The sequence below is a fragment of the Pholcus phalangioides genome, unplaced genomic scaffold (genome assembly GCF_987345545.1).
Source record: "Pholcus phalangioides strain wild (caught in Gottingen) unplaced genomic scaffold, Ppha-v1.0 ptg000013l_1, whole genome shotgun sequence".
Classification (NCBI taxonomy): Eukaryota; Metazoa; Arthropoda; class Arachnida; order Araneae; family Pholcidae; genus Pholcus; species Pholcus phalangioides.
The window spans coordinates 34,561,649-34,587,152 of record NW_028301606.1 but is presented as its reverse complement, the minus strand read 5'-3'; the positions used below and the strand labels follow the sequence as shown (position 1 = coordinate 34,587,152).

General features: G+C 33.8%; 1 protein-coding gene across 2 annotated transcripts in view; it reads right to left on the bottom strand.

Annotated features, from left to right (window-relative positions):
• The window catches only part of LOC149078986 (cell adhesion molecule Dscam1-like), a 150,363-nt gene that overhangs the window by 86,140 nt on the left and 38,719 nt on the right, over positions 1-25,504 (bottom strand). The window lies entirely within an intron of this gene.

Here is a 25,504-nt window from a genome sequence, read left to right as displayed (position 1 = left end):
TACTAAAATGGGAAATGCCAGTCACATTTCCTGAAATCTTTCATAAGAGATCTACGATGACAACAGCACATCATAAATTTACTGCTAAACGGTAATCTTAACCACGGATGAATTTTTAGTGTTACTACTACTTAAATGTACATGCAGCTCATAAGCATTCCTCTACGGAATTTTCAACGCATTCATACATGTCGCCATATGTGTTCTCTGTGTAGTTATTAACGTAACTATATTTTTTGTTTCAATGGTCAGAGTTATTTGATTTTTATCCTTTATCTAACGCACATCATGATAAAATTATAAGGAGATTATCAGAGATTAAAATTATCAGAGATTTGTGCTTGTTTTGTGTTCTGTTGCTGCCACCTGTCTTGAAAACTTTGAGTAATAAATACCTTGCTGCACTGTTCGTGACTATCTGACAAGAAACGAAGTTTTCCTCTTTTACTCGATGTGTTTGTCAATGAACTTTTATGATTTTTTCTGACTCTCTCTCTTTATCAGTTACTACCTAAACTTCACTAGACTGATGTTTTTTTATCAACCATTCGATTTTTTTTTCTTTATTTTCCTTTAATTGCATTTGTTACTTTCGGATCATTGTGTGTGTGTGTGTGTGTGTGTGAAACAAAGAAAAAAATTCTTTCAAAGTTCTGAACATTTTTTTGTATGCATTGATGCATTAATTGATGTGAGGGTGACATTTTTTTATTGATAACTTTTAGGTATCGGAGCGTCCTTTTAACAACATCGGAGCTCGGGTTTCCCAACCAGCGGTCAGCAGAACCCCAAGGTGGTCATATGACTTCACTAGCGGTTCAATGCCAAATAGTAATAAACAGCTGAAGAAAATAGTTCTAAATAGCTCTCTAGATCATGTTCTAGCTACTTTCAAGTCTTGTAATAAAAGAATGTGAGGGGGGAGCAGTGATGGAAAAGCACTCTGTTTACACGGTTTTTCTGTAAAAAAATATTTTTAAGGCCCTTCTACATAACTTCAGGAAACTAAAGAAAATTATTCAGCTAGTAAAGATTGTTTATTGCTGTAATAGTGATTTTTGAGATAATTCAATTGGACGCTAGTGCACAGGTGACTTATTGCTTTTTCACTTATTCATTTGCGCATTATTTTCAAACTAACATTTCATTTATATAACCAGAACAATCCAGTTTTTCTTCTCTATCCTATAAAATAATGGTATTTATTCACGTTCTATAAATTGTTTATTCTCCATTCAAGTCTAAGCTCTCACCGAAGGAAAAAATTAAAAAAAAATGAAAGAATCAGATAAAAAGGAATATATGCAATATAATGATGTTTCTAATACTGAATTTAGTTTTTGTGTTAAAATTTCAATAAAACTATCGTGAGTATATGTACGTCATGAGAAGCAAATGATAAAACTTTCGCATAAAAGTTACAAGTTTTAGAAAAATCTCTCTTTTTTTTTTTTGCATGTGCTCCAACTGATTTTTTGGACTTAGATAAAACTGTCATTCAATAATTCACAACACGCACGCATATTGGATCGGTCGCAACTCTAAATATTTGTTGGTAAAATCGAGTGGAGAGTTTTCCTAGAGTGTAATATCCTTAGTGAAAGTTTTAGAGTATCACATATCTGATACTGGAGCGAGAATGGGAAACGCTTGAATTTTCATGGTATTGAATGGATATGGCTGTGCACCATGAATGTCTGACTTTGAATTCTTTCAAATGGGAGATCGGCTCGCACTCGTTCCTTAAACTTGGATGAAGCAATGCAATACCGGGAAAAAATATAGAAAAGGGTAGTTGATTAGTTATTCTCAAGTAAAAGATTCTTGGAACTAATGGTCGTAATCAAACTTGCACATCTTCTGTTGATGCCAACCATTAGTGAAAGATAGACGGTTTTTTCTCAGCCGAAGATATCGACGAAACTGATAGTTTCTGCATATTATGCCGAGGTGAACTCGGAAAAAAAATTCATCTTGTCTCCGCTGGGACTCGAACTCAAGGCCCGCTTTCATACCGGGCAAGCATGATGCCATCTACACCACCAGAGACACACGACCACGGTTTCCTTATTCCACGCACTTGTGGCGTGAGGCATTATAAGTGTTGGGAAAGCTTTGCTCTGAAACTACAAATTATTCTCATGATGACACTACGAATGTTTTTGTTAAATGAAATTCTCTCTCTCTCTCTCATTCGTCATTGTGGTCTTCTTCGACCACCTGCTTATATTTCTTTATTGAGACAGAGCGGCGGGATATGATCTGGTCAGCAAGAGGAGGAGGAATCATTGATCGTATACGAATCACATACTTCTGAGTTACCTTCCCCCCTCCCTCCCGGCATAGTAGTTTTTTTGACGAATTAGGCTATCCTCATATTTTCAGCGAGTTCAAAATGAAGAAGGATAGCAAAGCGTGTTTTTCATTGAGAAATCAGCTTTACTAAATATTTGAACTTGCCATTGTTGACAAGATACTTTTATATAAAGGCGATATATCTTGCCAATACTGGTTAGAAAGTTTAAAAAAAATAGTTGCAGTGAACTATTTTAATTTCAAATTTCTCTACTATTCACCGGGCAAAAGACAAGCTGAAATAAATTTACCATGCATCGTTAGCAGTATTTCCTCACGAAATAACGATCTTGCGTATCTACAAGAAGCATATCTACAAGACTCTCTGCAGCAAAAAAAAATAAATACAGTTTTCTTCATTAAAATTTCATTCAGGTGACGAAAAATGTAACTCACAAGTCTTACGTCTTTTTCGGAGAAACTCTCTCAAGTAGATCACAAAGATAGCAACGTCATATTACGCCGGTTATTAATAAATAACAAAATGGACGTAAAATGTCTCGAAGCATATTCTTGAAAGGAGACAGAAAATATCTAATGTTACACCAGCAAAATACCAAATCCCATCGAAACAAAGGCGTCAAAGTAATCTCGGATTTCTTTCCGCGAAGTTAAGATGTTGATGAAACAGAAGAATGTGTCAGGGCTCTTCACTTTACGAAAAATTCTCTGATGAAGATCAAAAGACTTATCCGCAAAAGAAAAATAACACCTTCTCTTATAAGATTACCATAAAATTAGTGACGCTTTGAGCTGGTAGCGCACTCCCGATGTTGCACATTTAATATATATATATACACACACGCGCGCACAAGAACATACACATACGCGTGCTTCACGCTTAATTGATATCTATGTCACCGACGGCTAAAAGTTCCTCGGCGCCGTGGCCGTTATTAATTACCTTTCAAGAGGAAAATGCATTGAAAGTAAGATCAATCTTCATAACATTTTGACTGAAGTGATGTATCTTGGTTGCTCCAGCAAGAGTTTAACTAAATGAAATCCATAAAATTGGATAACGTTACAGGGGCCTAATCCGCATAATGCGAGACTAAATGTTTTCCCTTAGAAGCAGGTAGAAAAGAATACGTATCGGCAAGAAGAATCAGCTAATATTTATACTATAGTGTACTTAATTCTGGTAGAAGAGTTAAAGTGTTATATATTTCATTCATCCAGTTACTGACGTTGTTTGATGCGCACAAAGTCGAAGAGTAGAAAAATATCCGTGAATATCTTGCGGTTTTACTTCACTCGATCAATCACTTGCTCGCTGCTAAACAAGCTGTAACTATTTCGTTAAAGAGGTAGATCATTATTTTTATGATATTTTTAAATTTAATATACATGGAGAAAATATTTTTTTTAACGAAATAATAAGGGAGTGAGAGTATGAGTTGGCAAGGAATTATTCATCCTATTAGTGAAATTACAGCAGGTAATGTGAAACGACTACAATATTTTAAAATGTTATCCTTCGATTAAAATAGTGTCTTCCTTTGGAAAATAATGGAAGGAAATAGTTGAATATCTGAAGGCTCGTATAAATCTAGTAGAAACTGGAAATAATATTTAAACAAAATATACATATTTTTATTTCTATGTTATGTAAATACCCCGTTAATAACCATTATTGTAATTTATAATCATTCTGGTATAAATAATAGTAAAACAAATGTTCAGCTATTCAATTTAATTAAGTATTTCATAATGAATTTTTGTTTTTGATGTAAAATTAATAAATTAATATATTCTTATAGCTTTATGAACTCGATGTTTGAGGCTATTATAAACTCAAATAAATTAGCAGAAATATCGTTTTTTTTATGGCAATGAAATCAATTAATCTTGAATATGCATTTAGGAAATGATAAAACTTATTGTAACACTAGAACGACAGATGCAGTCATTTTGATTGCAAAGGTACTTTGATATTCGTTTTTTTTCAGGTTATGAAAATTTCAAGTTTTTTCTCATCTAGTAAAGGCTCTTAAATATACAGGGTGGTCTGTTAATGGACCGACGGTCCGTGAACAGAACATTAACAGAACATTTTGACAGTTATATATTTATTTAACTACTAGTGATTGAAAACATGTTGAAATGAACACTCTTCTTCTTCTCAATAATATTGAAAAAGGGAACAGATGCTTTATCATGGTGTTTGATTTTCTCCATTATTGATTTTGTACATTACAAAGATACACTTTGGAAGAAGATCGACTTCATATGTTATTTCTTTTTAGTGTTTTCTTGTGGGGCCACCAACAAAGATCTCAACCTATGGGCTCTGCTGGATGATGCGAAAATCCGTTATTTTACCACCTATCATTGTTTCGACCGAGAAAAGTCGTAATTCTAAAGTTGGTAAGAAGAGAAAATCTAGTGTCAGAGAGAGTCCTATGCACACATAAAATTCAAATCGCAGACAAATGCAATTTTTACCAGAAATTATGAAATTTTATTGCTCTACTAATGAGTGCCGTTGATGCTTTCAGCAAAATGAATTTATTAAGTGCACAATGTGATCGGCATCAAAAAGCTGTCTGACGTATGTAATTTGCATTGCTCAGGGTTTCTTGGCTATTCATTTTTTTTATTTTTCTCATTTCGCACATGTAATCTCTTCTCAAATTTTTGAAGCGTACCGCGTCTGTCAGCAGCTAAGTAAAATTGAAACCCATGAATTACGAGAACTCAAAAGATTATAAGAATTTTCTTTAATGCAGCAAAACAGGAGGATTAGCCTTCGTAATAACAAGACTTTTTGTCAGAAATTTCAAACAAATTGAACATGAACACGGGTTTATTGATAATTTTTGTCGCTCCACGGTAATTTCCTGCACACGAGGGCTAATTAGACAGGGACGCTTATAAACAATCCTTACATTTCCAGCTACATTGTAGAAATTTAGCGCATCGTAATTGGGCGCAATGGAGCTATTACGTCACTCATGGTAGAATTTCTGCTGGCGAAGTTTAACAATATATACATTTAAATGTGTCTCGACATCCACCGTTGGAGTAATAGTTTTGACCGAGCCTCACGTAGCGAAGGTTGTGTGTTCGATTCGGCCTCTGAAACCCACCAATTTTTTCCCCATTGTTGCTGTCATTGACTGATTTATTAAAAAAATATTTTCACTTTTGTTTCTGATTTAATCAAATGCGGTTGACGTGCATCAAGAAGACAATAATAACTGATCGCGAAGTGCCCAACTATCGCACGCACACACACGCACACGCACATTCATCACGCAGATTCAATAAAAAATTCTTTCAGTTTTTGTTAATGAACTTTGAAATTCAGTTTCGCCCAAAACTCCGCCTCTCGGGACGTCTTGCTAGCGTTTTCACTAACCAAGCGTTGTTCGCACTAACCGATCAACGTCGTGCTAATGATTCCTGTGTTAGTAAGGAAGTAGGGATTGTAATTTCGCGACCGGACCTATACAACTTATTGCCGATTCCGAGCGGTCTTTTTTTTATACTCATCGAGAGGTTGGTGCGCTAACCCCTCGATGGATGACACCTTCCGGTAGCACTTGTGTGCTTCTAGTGTTAATATGAGTAACCATTCCTAAAGATACGATACGGTAGAAAGCCCAAACTATGTCTAGAATTGATAATTGTGAGTTGATAATGTCAGTTGAAGAAAATAATAAGATGGATGCAATTGACATTTCAAAAGATGACCTTCAATTAAATGCAAAAAACTGAAACAATCATTAATTATTCGTGTTTACAAATGCATGTATTTATAACCACGACCTTCCCCCGCCCTGGAAAGATAATTAATTACAGGCACTTTATCAGCTTTTAGATATTTTCGTTATTTGGCCGAGGGCGTTGAAAAAAAGAATCAATTAATAAAACGTTCCTGTTAATTAGGCAATTAGTGCACATTTTTTTACCTTACGTGCTCCTAATCGCTAAATTTAGCGGATGTTTGAATGCGGCACTTCAATGTTATCACACGCGGAAATTTGTCCGACGGGAATATTTTTTATCTTGCCAGTTTTATCGTTCAATCTTGACAAATAATCGATTTTCATCTGGTTTTTTCAAGGTTCTATTCCATGGATTCCACGAGAATTCGTCTATTAGATTTTCGTTCATCCAATTATAGATAACCTGGAGCCCAAGACGTAGCATATATTCTACTTTTATTTCTCACGAAGATCACTCGAAGACAGATTATGAACATCTAGAAGCGATGGAAACACCCTACCCATTCACTATATCTAATCTAAAGTAATACAATCTATAAATTTCACAGAAGCTGTTCGCTACGATCTCCAAAGTTTTGTTAAAGTGATGTGAGATTAGAATATATCGATAGTATTACGAGCATATTATTCAAGAACTATAGAACAGTATTTTTCAATCTTTGTAAATTCAAGGACCAGTCTAAAACAATTTGAAACTCAATTTGTGAGATGATTGACCATATGTCCCGTAAATTACGAGACATTCCTGTATCTTCGACAGTTCTGATTTTTTTTCAACAAAGATTATTCGAATATGCAATGTTTATTAAAGTAATGAATGTGAAGATATGCTTTTTTCTATAAATATAAATTACATTATGGTGATTATGTTAATAAATATATAGGCCTACATACTCAAATCTATCTCGAAACTGACGGGATCGAAAAAATTTCCAGAATTTTCGAGTTTTTCCATTAAAACTCGAAAAAAGGGGAGAAATTTCGATTAACGCAAGCCAAAACACTAAATTTTATTGCGTACTATTTTTTTTTCAAGTTACACAATTATGATGTATGATTATACGCTATATGAAGATACACTTTTGCTATTTTTATTCAATTTTTCTTACATACGTTATCTATTGGAAATATATTGAAACCTCACTACAACGATAAAATGTGAGAAGTTTTATATATCACTCAATGTAATAATAAATCCTTCTACAACGACATTTTTTCAAGTCATGATTGAAAATGTGTGCGAAAAAAACACTAATGTCCAACTGCTGCCTCTTGATATAACGCGCGATAATGACAACAATATTTTTTCTTGGCCCGCAGAGTATGGTTATACAGTGTTTAGATATCATTGCAATCCGTAAGCTTATGATTGATGGATATTTTTTTACTTTTTGAGCTTCACAGCGTACTCTATACTAGCAAGAAAGCTATAAATAACAATTCGGACCCAATCTTCTCAGTTTCATCCAGAAAATGAAGCATCATTTTTACATCATATTCAGCATTCTTTGCCGTCATTTTCTTTCCTGATATCTTCGGATCATTTTATGTTGTATTATTAGCATCAGAATCAGCTAGCAATAATTTTGGTATCAGTCAAGATGCTGTAAGTTTGGAAGAAACCGTCCATTTCTAGAAGATCATAAAATTAAATTCCAAGATTCAAGTGTTTTTTAGTAATGCTTATGCCTCCCCAACATTCATATATTTATCAGATACAACATTTTGTTTCATCTCAATTCAATTTGATTACCGGCAGCTCTTCATTTCCCATTTGCAAATTGTTTTTCGACAATATCAGCAACTATTGTTGACATTGTACAATTTATGGTGATATTCCTAGTAAGTAACTGACGTTGTCATGCCCCGTATGTTGCCGTGTTTAAGATCCCGGTTTCTCGTGAACAAAGTATGGTCACTCAGTCGTTATGAATGTTTTAGTTCGAGAAATACATTTTTTTTAACTGAAGTTAGTAGCAGCCATTCGTTTCCATCCTTCAGCAAATTTATCACATATCAGAAAATTAATCATAAATTGCATTTTTGGGAGTTGACTAAATTTTAGTCCTCAAGTGCTCAAAGACTCTCCCCACGTCGTCTGCTATACAAGGCAATAGTCATCGAAAGAATTTGACTACACTAGGAATCTCAATCGGTCATGTTTCTGTTACCAAATACAACTTGGTATTTTCTTTGACTCCCCAATCTAACATTCACCGACTATACAAACGATCTCACCAATAAGTGTTTAAAACTGTTAGGATTTGTTGCGAGGAGAGTAGCAATAATTAAAAATCAATTGTAACAATTTCGCAATTTTCAGAATTTTCATGCTCTCGAAACAGGAATATTGCGCGATTTTATGTATCACTGATACTCGAATGAGTCTAGAACAGGTTTATGCGTCACATGTTTTATAGTCAATTCCACATTAATCACATAAGTACTACTGTACTGCGAGATGTTTTCATTTTCAGTCGCCAGAATGTATTGCCGAAAGAGAAGAATTTACGTTTGCTTTTTGTACAAAATATGTAAATAGTGTGATTGATGACTGCGATCATCTTCAACTTGTAGAATTTCCTGTGCCCTAGAACTAGGTCTGTTCGGCGGACTTTTCACCTGCTTAAACCTCGAACAAATATCCTGCGACGGTCCCTTACTTTTTGAGATGTGTAATGCATATAACCAAATCCCTGTGAAACCCGATTTGTTTGATTCAAATACAAGATAATTTGTCAAAAGTTATAGCATGTGATTATTGGATGCTTGAATATATAAGCCAATCATTATTAGTGTTCGCGCAACGTAAACACGTTTAGTGGTTAACAATGTAATTCTACTTTTTCTTTCTTCATGCTACCTTGATATTGCATGCGTATGACACGCATGCATAATTCTATACTTGTCACAATTTATTTTCTAGTTGTTTAGCTGCATCTATGAATAATTTTGGTCTGGAATTAAGTATCATGTTATGTGCATTTTCCGTATCGTGTTTTTAATCATCGTTCCGCTCGTTTTTGTATATTTGCATTCTACTGTATCCCTGTTCTGTTGTACATCTCTATAAATTTGCTGCATCTATGAATCTTTTCTGCCATGAATTTCTCTAGCATGCGATTATGTATTTCCCGTATGTTTTCTTTAATATTTTTTTTCTGTATTGTGTTTTCAATCATCTTTCCGCTTGTTTGCGTGTATCGTTATTTTACTGAATTTCTGTTCTCTTGAACATCACTATTATTTACCTACATCTATGAATCAATCTGTTTTTGATTTCCGTATCTGGTTCTCATGCATTTTTCCGTATCGTGTTTTAGTCATTGTTCTGCTTTTTTATGTAGATTTGTATTTAATTGTATTTCTCTTCTCTTGTCCATCTCTGGACAATGCTTGCCCATTCAGATATGTATTAATAAATAAACAAGACAAGTAGTGAATGCTCATTGCATAATAGGAAATCACGCCCATAGACCGATTCTTATTTACTTATCTACTTAACCACTAAATCACTTAATCACTTACCAACTAAACAAATGCAAACGGCCCTTAACGTCTGCATACATGTACTCGACGACTTGGAATTAAGTTAACTGCAAATTGAGTAAGTTAGTTAAGTGATTAGTCTTGATCACTTAACTTGTGCAAACAAGCCTTAAGTATGAAATTGTAATGGATGCATAAGAATTGTACTAATACCAATTACAAAAATTGAATAATTTCTATTCAGTTAAAATTAAATTATCAAGTCAGTATGCGGATCAATTATACCATCGTCACGGACCACAGGTTGAGAAACGCTGCTACATAATATATGATTGGCATATCATACTTTTCTATTTCTTACTGAATGCTGAAATGATGCTACAGAATACGCTCTAATTTCGAGCCAGATTGTTCAATATTACGAGGAAACCTCTTCTCACAATCCAATGAACATTTGCTTCTAATTGGAACTCGAGTTTCCAATAACATTTGAAGAAATCCACGAACTTTGTAATGTGGCAGAAAATTTCTCTCTTATAAGTCCCTGTAGAAGCGTGTATTTCCTAGAAAACAGCTCCGATAAATTACTACACGTTCTCAGCATTACGAAATAACTAACAAGAATAGGTCAAATTTCTTACGCGACTGGATTTATCAAACTATTTTATCTCTTAGAAAGTATCATCAACGTAATGAGGAAAAAAATTAATAGTGGTTTCGCGCGTTTTGGAAAACATAATCACCCCGTCATCTTTCATAACTCGCGTCTCCACTTTTCACCTCTTATACCTGTTTTTATATTTTTTTCCAGGGGAATGTTTTTGCCAAGTCTTTATTCTAAGTGATGTCAAGTCTAATATCAGTTTATCCAACATTTATACAAATCTTACAAGACAGCAGCTAAGACGTGGTAGATTATCCAGTTGTCTTTGCATACAAAAGATTTCATTAACTTATTGTTTAGAGTAATATTTTTAGGTGAAAAAGAAAAATAAGTAATTAAAGGGGAGAAATAATGATTTACAGAGTCTTGCGAGTAGTCGTGTGATAGAGATAGATGCAAGAAGAAAACGTGCATGACGTCAGTGGGCTTAGCAAGTCATTTTAAATTGACGTTTTTTGGAGAGAAATACGACGTATCACATAAAAAATCCACATTATAAGAATATTCCGCATTGTGTCCATATTCATGGATGCTGCATGTAATAGAATCGTAATTTATATTCTACCAATCATGCTTTATAATGTTTGAAAGAAATACTGATTGACTACAAAAAATGGAAAAAAAAAATTTCCCACTGAGCGAATATTAATCTTTCGATATCCACATTGTGGTTTCTGCGGTGACGTGCGCTAAAAAGGATGTAAACAAAATAAAAGACCCTGTAAAAAAGAAAGAAGAAAATGACGTACGTATAATTTATTGCCGTTCTGACAAGTACTTTGATCTACAACTATAATAAGTTCAATCTATTTCTTCTGTACATGATGAAGTATTTTCTGTAGCAGCTGTCGATAAGAGTTTAACTCAAAATATATTATATGACTTCAAAAGAAAGAAAGTAAGGACTTCATTGGATTGGGATTTTTTTTTTCCTTTACCTTGGTATGGATTCAATTTAACCAGAGATGTCGATGTCAATGAAAAATGAGGATATATTCCCATGTATATTTGTTCAAAAATTATATGTGTTCACATAAAACATCATCCACATTTGTATGTTATCACGGAGACATTTATTATTTAATTTGAAAATATTTGAATTTTATCCTAAATTTTAAATTTTCGTAAACTTCGCTCATTTAAATTACAGATAATGTTATCATACGAGTATTGTTACCACTTTTGTATGGAGCCAAGTATGGAAAAGACCAATTCCGGGACTTGGAAAAATATCACTTATAATTATAGAGAATTCACTTAATGCTTATTTTTTTGCCGAAACCATTTTACTGGCGCATTTGCAAGCCTAAGTAAAGACCAAACTTATTTTCCCCTGAAGTTATCGTTATCAGCCTGCAAAGCTATGTAGGAGGCCAGAAAGTGTTCTCTTCTCACTCTCTTGGTGACGAACATTTCTTTAGTTAATGTTGTATTCTGTCGGTATTCTCTATAATCCGTATATGTGTGGCGTTGCTTTTGCAATAGTGAAGCAAATGTATTTAAAAAAAAAAAAACATTTCCTTCAGCTCTTGGTTAATTTCTTTCAGTTTCCCAGTATCAATTTTTGTTTCTCGAAAGGCATTTATGGAACGTACCTTACATTAAAATAGTGTAGTGATTCGTGATGCAAACGCTTCCATTCCAATTTCTCAAAATGGCCGAATTAAAAAAAAATCAGACTTTTTACAAGAAGCTCAAGCTGAGCATCCACGCCCACGGGTTTAGAACACTTCCGACGCCCCTTAATCTAATTTCCTCCACTTAAACTGAAGTTTTATATTCAAGCATTATGCATAAATAAGCGACATAGAATAAAACATTTGTCAAATAAAAAAAAAATCTAAGCGTACTCTCAAGATATCTTGTCAAAAAAAACAACTCTCTCTCTCTCTTTAGGTGTAATATAACAGATAAAAAATAACTCATCTATGTAATTGCAAATAAACTGTTCCCCCCCCCCCCCCGTGCCCAATATTGTCAATAACTTCACTCCTTTGCATATAGTAGTACTTGATATTATTTATAATTTGATAACATACATGTCAGTTTCAAATCCTCTATCTATACGAAATTATTCTTATATATCTCTCCTGGAATGCATATCTAATATTTATATATTCCCCCACAAGCAAAGAAGAGCAGAGGAAAAAGGGGAAAAATCGAGTGTAAAACGTATTTTTATCTACTCACACAAAAAGTTCATAGCATAATTTTCTAAACTCAAGTCGGCACACACATTTGGCAAGCGGAAGAATGAGATTTGTGTTCCGTCCATAGAGCTTCTGACGTGATATTAAGCTAGAAACGTTGAACGGGTTAAAGTATCACAAAATTATCTTTGAGAAAACGTATTGAAGAGCTGCTTCTCTCTCTCTCTCTCTCTCTCTCTCTCTCTCTCTCTAGGATATTTCGGTTTAGTTAACTATTTTCTTCAAATGCCCGCTCTCCCGAATGATCGCATGCAAAATTTTGAAAAGAAAATAGACAAAACATAAAACGACAGAAAATAATTTATCATAAATCTAGAAGCAACATGTCGGAACACTTTGTTTCGGATTCTGAAATAAATTGAAATGACATTTTTTTTTCAACATTGTATTCGAGTAACATGAGATTTAAGAAAATAAATTTATAGACATTATTTTTTTAAATGTATTAAATACTTTCACTGCATGAAGAATTTTCCACACAAAAAACAAGAAAGAACAAACCATCATAATAAGTAACTTCCCAAGAAGATATATGCTCATTTTTATCCACAGCCGCAATGAAAAGAATTTTTCTGACATTATCTGGATTATTCTTGTTTTTACAGGGCTTTGAGGAAAAAATAAATAAATATCGTGTAGATTCCTGTTTACGACGACTGTATCCACTGAAGCTGACTGCAGCTTTGATTGATGTAGTCTCGAGAGAAATGATCACTCTGAAACATCAGAAACCACGAGAAAATTTTCATCCCCGGAGACGGAATCAAGAGACAAGCAAACGAGAAAGAAAGAGTTATTTATTTTGATGGTGGTTTCTTTGTTTCCGTTCTTTCTTAACAGAAAAAAAGCGATACACACAAAGATTATGTAGAATTAAGGAATAATAAGAACCTTTACTCATGGAATGTCGGCCGTTAACATTTCGAACAGAAAATTCTATTCTCTTTTCTTAGAAATAATTCTGCAGTTTACAATGGTTTATCTTCAAGAATGTCTCTTCTTTTACAGAATAGAAGAACTGCATGAGACGATAGATTATCTTTTCATTTTCTTTGTCTCTAAATGGGCTTAGATTATATACATGTTTAAAATTCAGAAAATAAATTGTTAGAGATACTTATTATAAGAGTTGATGAAGCAAGAACTGAGACCTACGGTTTTCGCTCACAAGCACTTTTAATGAATAACCCAAATTCGGATGATTTTTAAAGAAATTTCACAATACAAAAATCCAATCTAGGTTAAAACTCACAAACATAATTTACGTTATCAATGAATTTAATTGAAGGCAAAGAAAGTATTGAAAAATAATAATATACTTTCAAGCTATTACGATACAAATTTTATTATTACCACTGCTTTTGTCCAACAACACCAAAATACCTCCGAGTGGTTGAATTTCACTTGATTCGAAATAATTGCATTGGAAATCGATATGATAAATCAAATAACGCTATAACAGATATGACATTGAAATTTGCATTGGCATACGATAAGTTTAAGACAATGAACAATCACACAGATTTCTTCGATTCTAAATATGCTCATCAGAATCCAAAATATTGAAAATATATAACAAAAATCGATTTTACGTTCACTTTAAGCAAATCTTGAAGTAATCTTTAGAAATTGCAGTCATGTCCTGCGTAATAGACCTGACTAATTCCGAAATTGAGAAAATGGTTTTCTACAAACTATCAAATCAAATTGTCTGAAAATTTCGATATGACTGATTCCATTGAACATTGACGTAAACAATTAGATTGTACTGTACTTGAATGTGATTTTTATTTCCACGAATAATTCTATATATCCAATAAATATACTTGAGTAAAATAATTTTTTTTTTAAACATGTATGATGAATTCACTGGAGAATACTATGTGAAGAAAAGAAAGTAAAAATCATAACCAATATCGAAAAGTTTATGAAAGCTGGAGTGGAAATATTTGAAATGAAAGGAGAAGCATTGCGGTAAGGCTTTAAAAGAGAATCAAAAAGTTTGGGAAACTCTCTGAGAAAACTGTCAGCAGAAGTTCTTTTAAGAGAAAGAGAGCACCGTTCCTTTATATAGAGAATTTGAAAAGACCAGATACAATAATTCATGAGGGTAACATTGAGGTAGACTTGAGCCGTCCATTTTTTTTTTATTATTTCGTTACACATCAGAACTTTCGTATCAAAGATCTCGAAAAGGACTTGGCAACATCAGAACTGAAAATCCTTATCACATAGAGAAGATGGGAAGAAAAGTCAAGAAAATGATAGAGAAAAGGTGAGAATGAAATGAAAGTAGAAGAAAACTTTTCAGACGCGAAAATAAGGTTACTAGACGGTTTCCTAAAAGCTCTTTATTATTGTTCTCTTCAGTTTTCTAGTTCTTGAGAAAGACAACAAGCTCCCAGAACACTTAATTATAAGAGAAGCTCCTACGAGGTACGGGTGAGGGGGGTCGGTTCGGATCGGACTCCTGGCGAGTAAAAGAAATGGTCCATACAAGAGTTAGGACAATATGAGAACAGAAAAATAACGACTTTTGAGCCGTAAAAATTTTTGGAGACAAAGTAATTACTGAACAAAACAGAAAAAAGACAGAAATACGAGTAGAAAAAAATAGAGAAAGAGTGTAACATACAGAGAAGAAAATACAAAGATAAAAATGGCTGGGAACGGTAACAAGAAAGCCGTAGCAATCTAACGCTTAAGTTGCTTTTATTGATTTCTAGCTCGAAGGAAACGTTTTTCTTATTTTATTTTTACGACAAAGAACTGGACCGAACAGTGCTCGAATTTCTCACAGCACAAGGCAACGAGAGAGAGAAAACTTTCTCGTAAAAATCTCGGGCGTCATATGTTTTTACGCCTTCACCAGCAAAGTATAACTTTTTCGCAAGGATGGAGTATATGAATGTGAATAAAGGTGTCTTTTCCTTTTTTTTTTTTTTTTTTGTTATTTTTCTCGTAACTCTCAGCTTGCACAGAAGGGCTTGATTGGAAATGCATAAAATAAGAGGAGTGGATTTCACGTGTTTCTCCTAGCAGTTTATGTTTTATTAGGTGGAGCACCCAAATGCCTAAAACACGTGAATATTCTAGGTGAGAGCTGTACTCATATATACTTTTACTTCTCAAAATGGCTCTCGGAATAAGAATTTCGTTGCTTGCAGGAAAGTCTTTCCAATTTCCATTGAGATGGAAAGAAGAACAGCTGATACGAGTTCTTTTGTTTTCAACCATAAAATTTCAAATTCGATAAATATTTATAAGATTTTTTTTTCATCTTTTACTGCAATGGTCGTATCATGAGGTAGGAATTCGTTGACATCGTAATCACTTTAGCCAGGGCTATATAACAAACAAATAGAAAATGTAACGGTAGCTTTATCAGGATGGCGTGAAGTGTTTTAAAATAAAAATTAATGCAGTATTCAATTAGACTGCTACTACTATTGTTCACAACTTTCAAGTTATTTGATTGTTTTATAACAATACACGTTGTTTCTTTATGTTTTAATATGGGAAGGATTCAAAATTGCTTGTTTTAAGCAGTGCCGTCTCAACGAATGGGCCCTCCCGGGCACGGCCCGAGGGCCTCAAGAGAAGAGAGGGCCCCACAAAAATGAGATCTGGTTGGAAATTTTGTAGAATTAACCAGGTGGGGCCCCAGAAATATCACTTGGTCCGGGGGCCGATGATGCTCGTAAGACGGCCTTGGTGTTAAGTAAATCCAAGCGTTGAAAAATATGAGGGACAGCAAAAAATATATATTTTATTTACACAAACTATAATTGATGTGGGTACGGTTCATTTGGAAATGGGTAATTCATAATTCATTTAAGATTATAAAAGCAGACACATCTGTTAAGGAACTATAGACCACTGAGAATCATTCCAGATGCTGATATCACATATCAGCATCTGGAATCCTATCCATAAGATGCTGATATCACCTTCAACCACTATGGTTTTCGCGTTATACAGTCTGAATGTCTCATTCTGTTTTGAGAGAGAGAGAGAGAGGTGTACTTCAAATTCAAATAAAAAGGACACAACAAGTAATATTCCCAGCAAAGTGGCTGGGAAATGATGCCCATAAAAAATATGGATGCCTTCCTGTAAGTATGGTCTGCAAAACTTTCCGGCGTACTTCATACACATGTCTGCCATAAAGATATGTAGACATCGCTTGCGTTGATTAATCCGACTTTATTGTGAAATGACCATTCCATACAGTTCCGAAACGGGGAATCGTATGAAGTTATTTTTCGGTAGCAAAAGACAAAATACAAAAAAAAAAAAATCCTCATATAGCGGAGGTTGTTTGCTTTTGAAGATGCCAAGTCAAAATGACCAATCACGTGAGGAGGAGGAAGAAAAATATGAAACTTATTACGGAAGAGAACGCGATAGTGATGATGGTGAAGAAACATTTTTGTTGTAAGGGGGCAGTGTGGTGAGGACAGTTTTATATAAGTTTACAACTTATGTGTTTATAGGTGAGGACCATTTTCGAATGATTTTAGCTGAAAAAAGTCAAATTTATGGGCAAAGGATCAGCAATGTTGGCCCTACTGAAAGAATTTCATAGCGTTCCAAAACGCGTATAGCGGTCGATTAACAATATTTCGGGTATATCTACGCGTTGTCTACACATCTTTATTCTTTCACAAAAAAGTTAATATTTTTCTATGCGTGACGTATTTTACTTTCGATTTCATCATTATACTTAACTCTCTCAAAATTTTGTCACATGTTACATTGACTTTCATAATGATACGAATACTAACTTTTTTGAATCCAAAAATGCTGAAAACGGGTACAAATTGGTCGAATTTTTATCTCAACACTATAATATTTTTTACACAATTTCAATCAAAAGATTATGTTTCAGGTCTGACTGACTGATTGAGGTAGATGCATTGTATCAGGGCGTATCGAACTGAGTGCTGTCATATGAATTTAATTATGTAAATCAGGCGAAAATTATTAAATTATAAGCTCAATCTCATTCTGCCTGTAATGTTTTACTCTTCTCCAACTTTTCAACTTTTCGTAAAAAAGTGAAATTTCCGCAATTGCGCAAAGTTTTTTGTCTTTGAAGGGGATATAAGCACTATACTTCAGAGAATTACTGAATTTTGAACAACACAAGACTAAATAACAATTTGACTAAAAAGTCTTCTGGAAGACGCAAAAAAAAAAAAAAAAAAAAAAAAAAATTGGGACGACGAAAAAACGAATGTCGAATGAAAACATCCGTCCGCAGAAAATATAGTCACCACCAGATCTTAATCCAACTGAAAATTTTTGGAGCATAACTTTTCACAATGTCTACAAAAATGATGAGTATCATTCATGTTGCTGATTTCCAAAGAGCCATTACGCCAACATCACACAAACTTTTAACGAAAACTGTTCACCTAATGGTACAATCTATGCCCCATCGCGTATTCAAATCCATCAAGAAGTCAAGATATAGTGGATGAAATATTTTTTTGATTTAGCACTCAATTTATACACATTAAAAATATTTTACTTTTGAGATCGTTTGTCTTAAAAATTGTTCAGAAAATGATTACGTTTCCATTAATTTCTTTTACGGAAATGCATTTGATAAATTCAGTTTATCATATGCAAAAAAAAAATTATGAAACGTTGTGTGTTCAAGTTTAATTCTGATTCGGTTTGGGTAAAAACACAACTCTCACAAGAAGCATGGTGATCAGAAGATGCAGTCTCACTTCTTCTAAATACTTATTGAAATTTTTCGAGAAATGCATTCGTTGTATTATTGAAAAAATATCACGACATCCTTAATCTTCTTTGCATAACGTGACTTTTAAAACACCTCTTTTCAAGAATATTTGTTTAATCGCCGAAGGAGATGATCAATTAGGTATAATTATACCGCTGAATAATGACACCGTGCCATCATTCCACATAACAGGCTCGATACCGTCAGTGATTAGAGTTTGTACAAGGAGGAAAAAAAATTATCTTCCTCCATTTAGTTATCTGCTTACGCTAGTATCAGGTTTTTCGATTTATATAACGATTAAAAATTGAAAAAGAATGAATGTATAAATATATTTTCATCCTAACGACAAAAATTATGACAAAATAGTTATAAAGGAAATTTTATTTCGTAAAAGAAGGCTTAAAAAATAAAATAATCTGATTAAATATTTTTCAAAATAAATCATGCTTAATCTGAATATGCAATTTATTTTAACACTCGCTTTCACTATTATTCTCATCACTGAAGTATATAGAGTATAAATATTTTCTTCCCAGTTAATCATTAGAACTACTTCATTTAGAAAAAAAATACCAGATCAGATATTGAAAAATACATGTAATTACGGTTATATACTCAACATATCCTCTTTTCAATTGTATATTTTACAGTGACCATGCCATAATTTTAAATAAATTAAAAAATCATACAAATCCTACCGAAAAATAAAAGGGGTTTTTAATTGAACTATCCAGACATTTTGTAGCATTAGTGGTGCATCTTCCCATGGAATGTTTCGAATGAAACTTTAATGCGTATATGAGAGACTTTTACAAGAAAAATGTTGTAAATTATCACCGCAGAGAGCTTTACCATAACGTAATAGTAGTACAGTTTCACTGCTGTGATTACGGCCCCATTTTTTTTCCTTTTTTGCTAGGAGTTAACACCTTTAGATTTTGTTAGGTGTACAGTTACGAGCGAGTATTTTACAGTCGACTCTTGAGCATCGCATTTTGCCGGCGTTAAAAGAACGTGACTGTTTGGACACTGCCATCTCAATGCAAGATGGAGTAATATCTCATACGGGATTACGTGCCTAGAGAGTTATGGGCACACACTTCACCGACGAACGTGTCATCTCGCGAGGCTTCTATACTTGGTCTCCACGATCTAAAAATCTCTATTCTTGAAAATTCTGGCACTAGAGTTTGTATCGCTATCAGAGCAGTATCTATATCATGTGCACTCCGTGTGAAGGGTAAAAACCAAATAGTACACCATATCAGTCGCCGTCATTTTACCTGAAATATTAAATGCGACAGGTCAAAATATGAACCGTAATGACTTGTAATGCGACTTGATCAACACGTGTTCGATAAAGAATGATTCCGCATTGCAGTAATGTTTCACATAGCAAATTATTTATTTTTTGCATAACATTTTGAGGGAAAATAAGTCACATCCTCACTGTAGAAATGTCTTCCTTTTCGTGATTCTTTCAGTAATTTTTATTCCTAACTCTCCAGAATGGTTATTTGAAACAAGAGCATAAAAAAAGGTTTCTTCCATATCCAACCGTTAGAACTGGCTCTGCATGTGCCTAAATACCGTCGGTTCAATTATAACCACTTTGTAGAGCGTATATTACAGCTAAAACTCTTCTGAACAAGTGGATTCCCAACTTCTCACTCTGCGTAATTTACTGGAAACATCTAGAATCCTTGCGCATACACTGAAATGTGTAGGGAGCTTTTATACTCACTGGAATACGTAGGAGACCAGCGTACTCATTTAAATGCGTAGGCATGAGTAATAGGCGGCTTTAGTATCTACTGGAAGTGATTAAGATGCTTGTGTGTGTACCAAATTGAACTGCCCAATCACGTACTTCCACAGCTACGCGTACCACAGGATGGGAACCACTATTCGAAAGTATGTGTATATGCACACTTAAGTTCTCGGATGAATCTGGCTGATTCAAGAAGTTTATTCGGCTTCTGTGGGTCCATTAAAAAAAAATCAAAATTTTGAAATACGTTGTAGTACGTACGCGTGATTAAATATCTTTTCACTCGAAATAACATTCAATAAAAAATACATCATCGAGTCGGATGCAAAAATATGCAGTGATTGAAAGACGCCGGAATAGTTGATATTACCTATAATTTGTAATCGGCATGCAACGAAATAACTATCTTCTATATGACCCACCAAATGTTTCTAGGCGGAAATCTGAGTTCCCGTATTCCAAAGTGACGAAATAATTCTTGGAATCATCGATGGCATTGAATGTGGGATTGAAATATATTTCGTCGCGACATCAAAAACACATATGCCATGCATCTTGGCAGATCTAGAAGTATTTTCAACTAAAAAAAAAAGAAAGAAAAAGTATACTCCTGAACAGTTATTGCTAATGAGGCTGAAAATCCTCTTCAATTTCGAGATGTTTTCTCACCTCCTCGAAGAAGGAAACCGTTTTTCTAGGGTTTTTCATCACTAAGCTCTTCTGCAAACTCTTGTCATCCATGGGAACCTCCTGGATAAGTTATGATTGCCATTAACACCGTCAAGGAACGAAAAGGGAAAGAAAAAAAAATCATTTTTTTTTCGGCGGCTGAATTTTTCTTCCGGTGCCTTTGTGCGGAAGACTACCTCCCTTCAGGTTCCTTATATATTTCTCTCTTTTCTCACATTTTTATTTTTGCTTTCTTTCTCCGTCTTATTCCACTACTTCTTTCCGCTTATGATAGATAGTTCTGAAATTCCAGCACATATCCGGATATTTTCGCTTCTCAAAAAGAGTAGAAGGAAAGCATTCATGAGAAAAGAAGGAAAATAAAAATAAAAAAACTTTCTTTGATTACAATGGCACGAAAACAGGTGATTTATGTTTGCCACATTCACGTGTGGTTAAAATATTGTCGCTTCGTAGCAAGGCAAGTAGTGCGCTAAGAAAGATAGCGTTAAGGGAGGAAAAGGAATTTTAAAAATTTAGAATAAATCTCCTCAGAGGGTAGTTTTCCTCTTCTTTTTTTCTTAAAGATGATATGACGAAGGAATCTCCCAGATGGTCTTATATTACGGTTGTAAAATCATTTCATTCATGGTTCCGTGCACCCATCAAGTTGCTTGAAAGTTCTTTTGTTGGAGGATTTAGAAATATCGCACAGTTTCTCTTGAGAGTAGTTATAATCCTCTGGCTCCAATCAAATGCGATGTTTTTTTCTTTCTTTCTTATTTCCTTTTCCACCGTAGTCCCTTTCTCAGGAGAACGAAAGGTGAATCGATCGACTTAGTCCGAAGTTGGCAGCAACTGCTAAGTAAAGAACATTTCTGAGAATAGAATAGTCTAGCGCAGGATTTTGTTTAAGCTCCAGACATTCCGACCTGGCATAAACCGATTTTCGGCGTTTCAACGCAAGAATAGCGTAAGAATAGAAGTATATCAGTTTCATATTTTAGCCCTTCAATGCATCCTGCAGCTAATAAGCTAAAATCAATTGTTGACACTGAAGTTAGAAAAATATTTGAAATATTTTCTTGAGAACTAGTTTGAAGAAAATAATAATTTATTCTATGTTTGAAGCATGTTAAAAAGGAAAATTCTGTATATTGGTCATTTAATCCCTGGAGTTCCAAAAAAAAACTTGGTAACTTGCATGATGACTATAACTTACAACCTTCTGTAGATGGGCAATGCTTCAAATATTTGGTTGCTTCCATTTAAAACATAGTTATATATTTATGACCCACAAAGTAAAAAATCATATGACGTAAACTGTTCCAGGATATGGAATGGAAACATTCAATAACCCTGACGGAGGGAATGAAACCAGATAACTATCAACATGCTTACCCAAAAAATTCAGATTTACAAGCATATCTTAGCAGTTATGAGTAAATTTCAGCCCAGGCATTTGCCAACACAGACTGTGGTAGACAGTGGCGGATTAAAGTCGGTCGAGGCCCCGGGGGGCAAAAGAAAATATTGGGAAAAATTAAGGAAATATAAATATTTCCCCTTGAATTAGAAAAAAAAATGTAAAGTTTTGGTTCATCGGGGCCCTACAGAAGTTGGGGCCCCGGGTGCACGCACGGTGTGCCCGCTGTTTAATCCGCCTCTTACAGTAAGCATTACTTCCGTGTTTAATGTTTGAAGATAATCCATATTCACAAAATACAAACTATGTACAGTCACCTATATGTACAAATTTGAGATTTGAACTAAGTTATTTACCATTTGTTTATTAATACATATACTTACTGTATTTATAGAGTTCTGGATTATCAGAACTGTTGTACTACTATTATTACTATTCAACCGTACATGCACTTCGCACACATTCTTCTACGGAACTTCTAACGAATTGGTACATGCCGGAATACATGTCCTGAGTGTATATGTGGCCTTAACGTATTTATGTTGTCGAGTTACGTTTGTTTCATGTTGTCATCTCTCTTCCTTTTTCTGAAGCGAAGATGGAAATGCTTCAATTTCCATCTTTACTTCAGAAAATGTAGCTTTACTTCCGAAGTGTACTACAGACCGCAAGTGCAGTTTACGTTGCTTGGTTGATTTAAAATAACTTGAAAAATGTGTGATGAGATTTTGAATTCGTATAGCAGAAAAAAAAAGGGGGGGGGGCGAACTGCCTTTTATCATCCGCTATGAGATGAAGCGAAAAAAAAAAAGAAATGACAAAATTATAAATTCGACATCAGTTAGGGGTTTTGAAATAAGAAAAGTAAACATATGTATACATATATATCGTCCCATTTAATCGAAAAATAAGTGTCCTTAAGAATTCTGCATATTGATCGTATTAGTTTGTTGACTTTCAATTACCATGACACATCGAGCAAAGAGCAGAAAAGAGAAAAAACTCGTAAATATATCTTGCATTTTTCTCATTAATTAGGGACAATCCACGCTATCACCTGAATTTTAGGCCCCGCATCACTTCATCGAGTGATAAGTGAATTGCAATAGTCCGACTATATAAACAGGAAAAAAATTCAAAATTCACCGATCAAATTAATTGAATACGTATTTCAAATAGACTCAACACACATACGAGTTCTCTTCTGTAGGCGACATAGTAATTCCTAAATATTTAAGGGGTAAAAAAAAGGATTAGTTAGAAGATGATGGGTAAATCCCATGAAATATCAATTGGTTTTTGTTATGTGTATAAATAGAAACAAGTTATAAAAGAGTATAGGGAGTAGTAAAAGATAAATTTTGGCTGTATTCAGGAAACGTGTAGCGATTGAGAAAGAAGAATCTCAGCCGCATATACCAACACAAAAGCATAATTTGATTTGTTTTTTTCTTTTAATATATATTTTTTTCTAAAATGATCAAAATCGTGGTTGAAAGAGTTCTTGAAGTGTTTTCGTGTTGATAAAAAAAGAAGAAAATATATGTACATTTCTTTCTCTGTTGCTTTAGGAGAATGGAAAAAAGAAGCGTTTGCGTAAATTGCTTGGATTTTTCCCAGTGAATTTAATTCATCCTATTTCTATCACATGAGATACAAAAGAAGATATTCTCACTCTTTTGAAATCGATTTCTCCCGCTGTTATATTCATTTAATCAATTTTACCAGTGGTAAGAAAGAACTTGGAAAATCTAATTTTTGAGAGAATAATGGAAATTATCCGAGAGCTTTCGTGCATGAAATATCCTCGAATTGTAACACCAAACGAGAAATTCAATTATTACCGGGTATGTACGTATACATATATACAGATAGCTTTATATATATAAGTGTATATTTCCTCAACGTCTTTCGGTTCACTAGACAATCATGCTGATTGTATACCACAACTCTTATCTTATATATTTTACAACGCTCCACTTACTTAATAACTGAACGTTTAGTTGTTGTAGTTTTTTTTTTCCAAAAACAAAACAAAAAACAAACAAACATGATACAAGCAGAAAATATATATTTATAATATAAGTTTTTAAATAAGAATTACGTGAAAATGAAATAAATTTGGGGCTACAAAAGTTGCCACAAGTATTTTCTCATATTCCTGAAAAAAATATATTACTTGTAAAAACTATTTTTATTTGTTAAGGAAAATCTGTATTTCTGCTTTGTAGAAACCATGTTACGTATTTTGTACATATTGTGATATATCTATATGGTTAAGAGTGTGATTCATTCATATCTGCAGTATGGTACCTAAATTAAAAGATTTCAGCGTTCTGATAAGTACTGATTCATTGATGCTCTTACGAGATTATTTTACGAAGCTTAATTGAACTGAAGTTTATCTGATACATATATTTTATCGGAAGACGAATGAAACTTTTTACAGGCTTTGATATCAGTTGGAAACCTTCGGCCAAGATTTTCAGAAGAATTTTTGACGCAAAAGGCATGCATGAAAACATGCATATACATCCACACGCAACAGGTTCCTGCATGTAAACAAATACAGATACAAGTCCTCAACATGCAAAACGCCCAACGTGCTGGCTGAGAAAAAATATCATAATATATATGGACGCCATATATTTCTAAAATACAGCAACCCAATTAAAAATGAAATTATAAAAACTAAAAGCTATATACTTATATACATGATAAAATATTGTAGAATGCTCATAAAAAATATTTATGTTTCTCTTAGGATGAGTCGTAGGATTTTGAAATGAGTCGTAACCATATTTCGATTCAAATTTTAAACGCAAAACAAAACCAATCGCAAAAATTCTGGTTTTAGAGTAAATAAGTATAGATTTATCAAAATATATTTCAACAAATTCATGAGAATTGCATGGAAATAAATACAAGAAATGAATGAATATGACATTTTAGCAGTTCATCAGGTTTATTCGAATTGATAAATCGAATTGAAAGGTTCATATGTGAAATAAAACAAGAATAAAATATTTTTCAAATAGAGGGAAGCAATACGCAAAAATTTCATCGAACTTTTCACCATAAAATTACTTAAAAGTGTTCATTATCACCGTTTAAAAGTGAAAAAAGGGGAAAAAACCCACCACTTTTTTATTTAGTTTCCTTATTTTTCCTCAAGCCGTGATTACACTTCAGAAGTTTCGCGTAGAACTTTATTCATAAAACTTCAACCGTATCGGTTACATTCGCTCGAATGCAACCGATACACTTATTGGTTGCCATCAATACGCTTATTAATGGTTTTTTCCAAATTTAGTTAAAGATATTTTATCAAACCTTTATTGTAATCCCGATCAAAGAGTAAAATAAAACATTGGCCGCGGTAGCCCAGGTGGATAAGATACTCGCCTCAAGTACCAAAGGATGTTTAG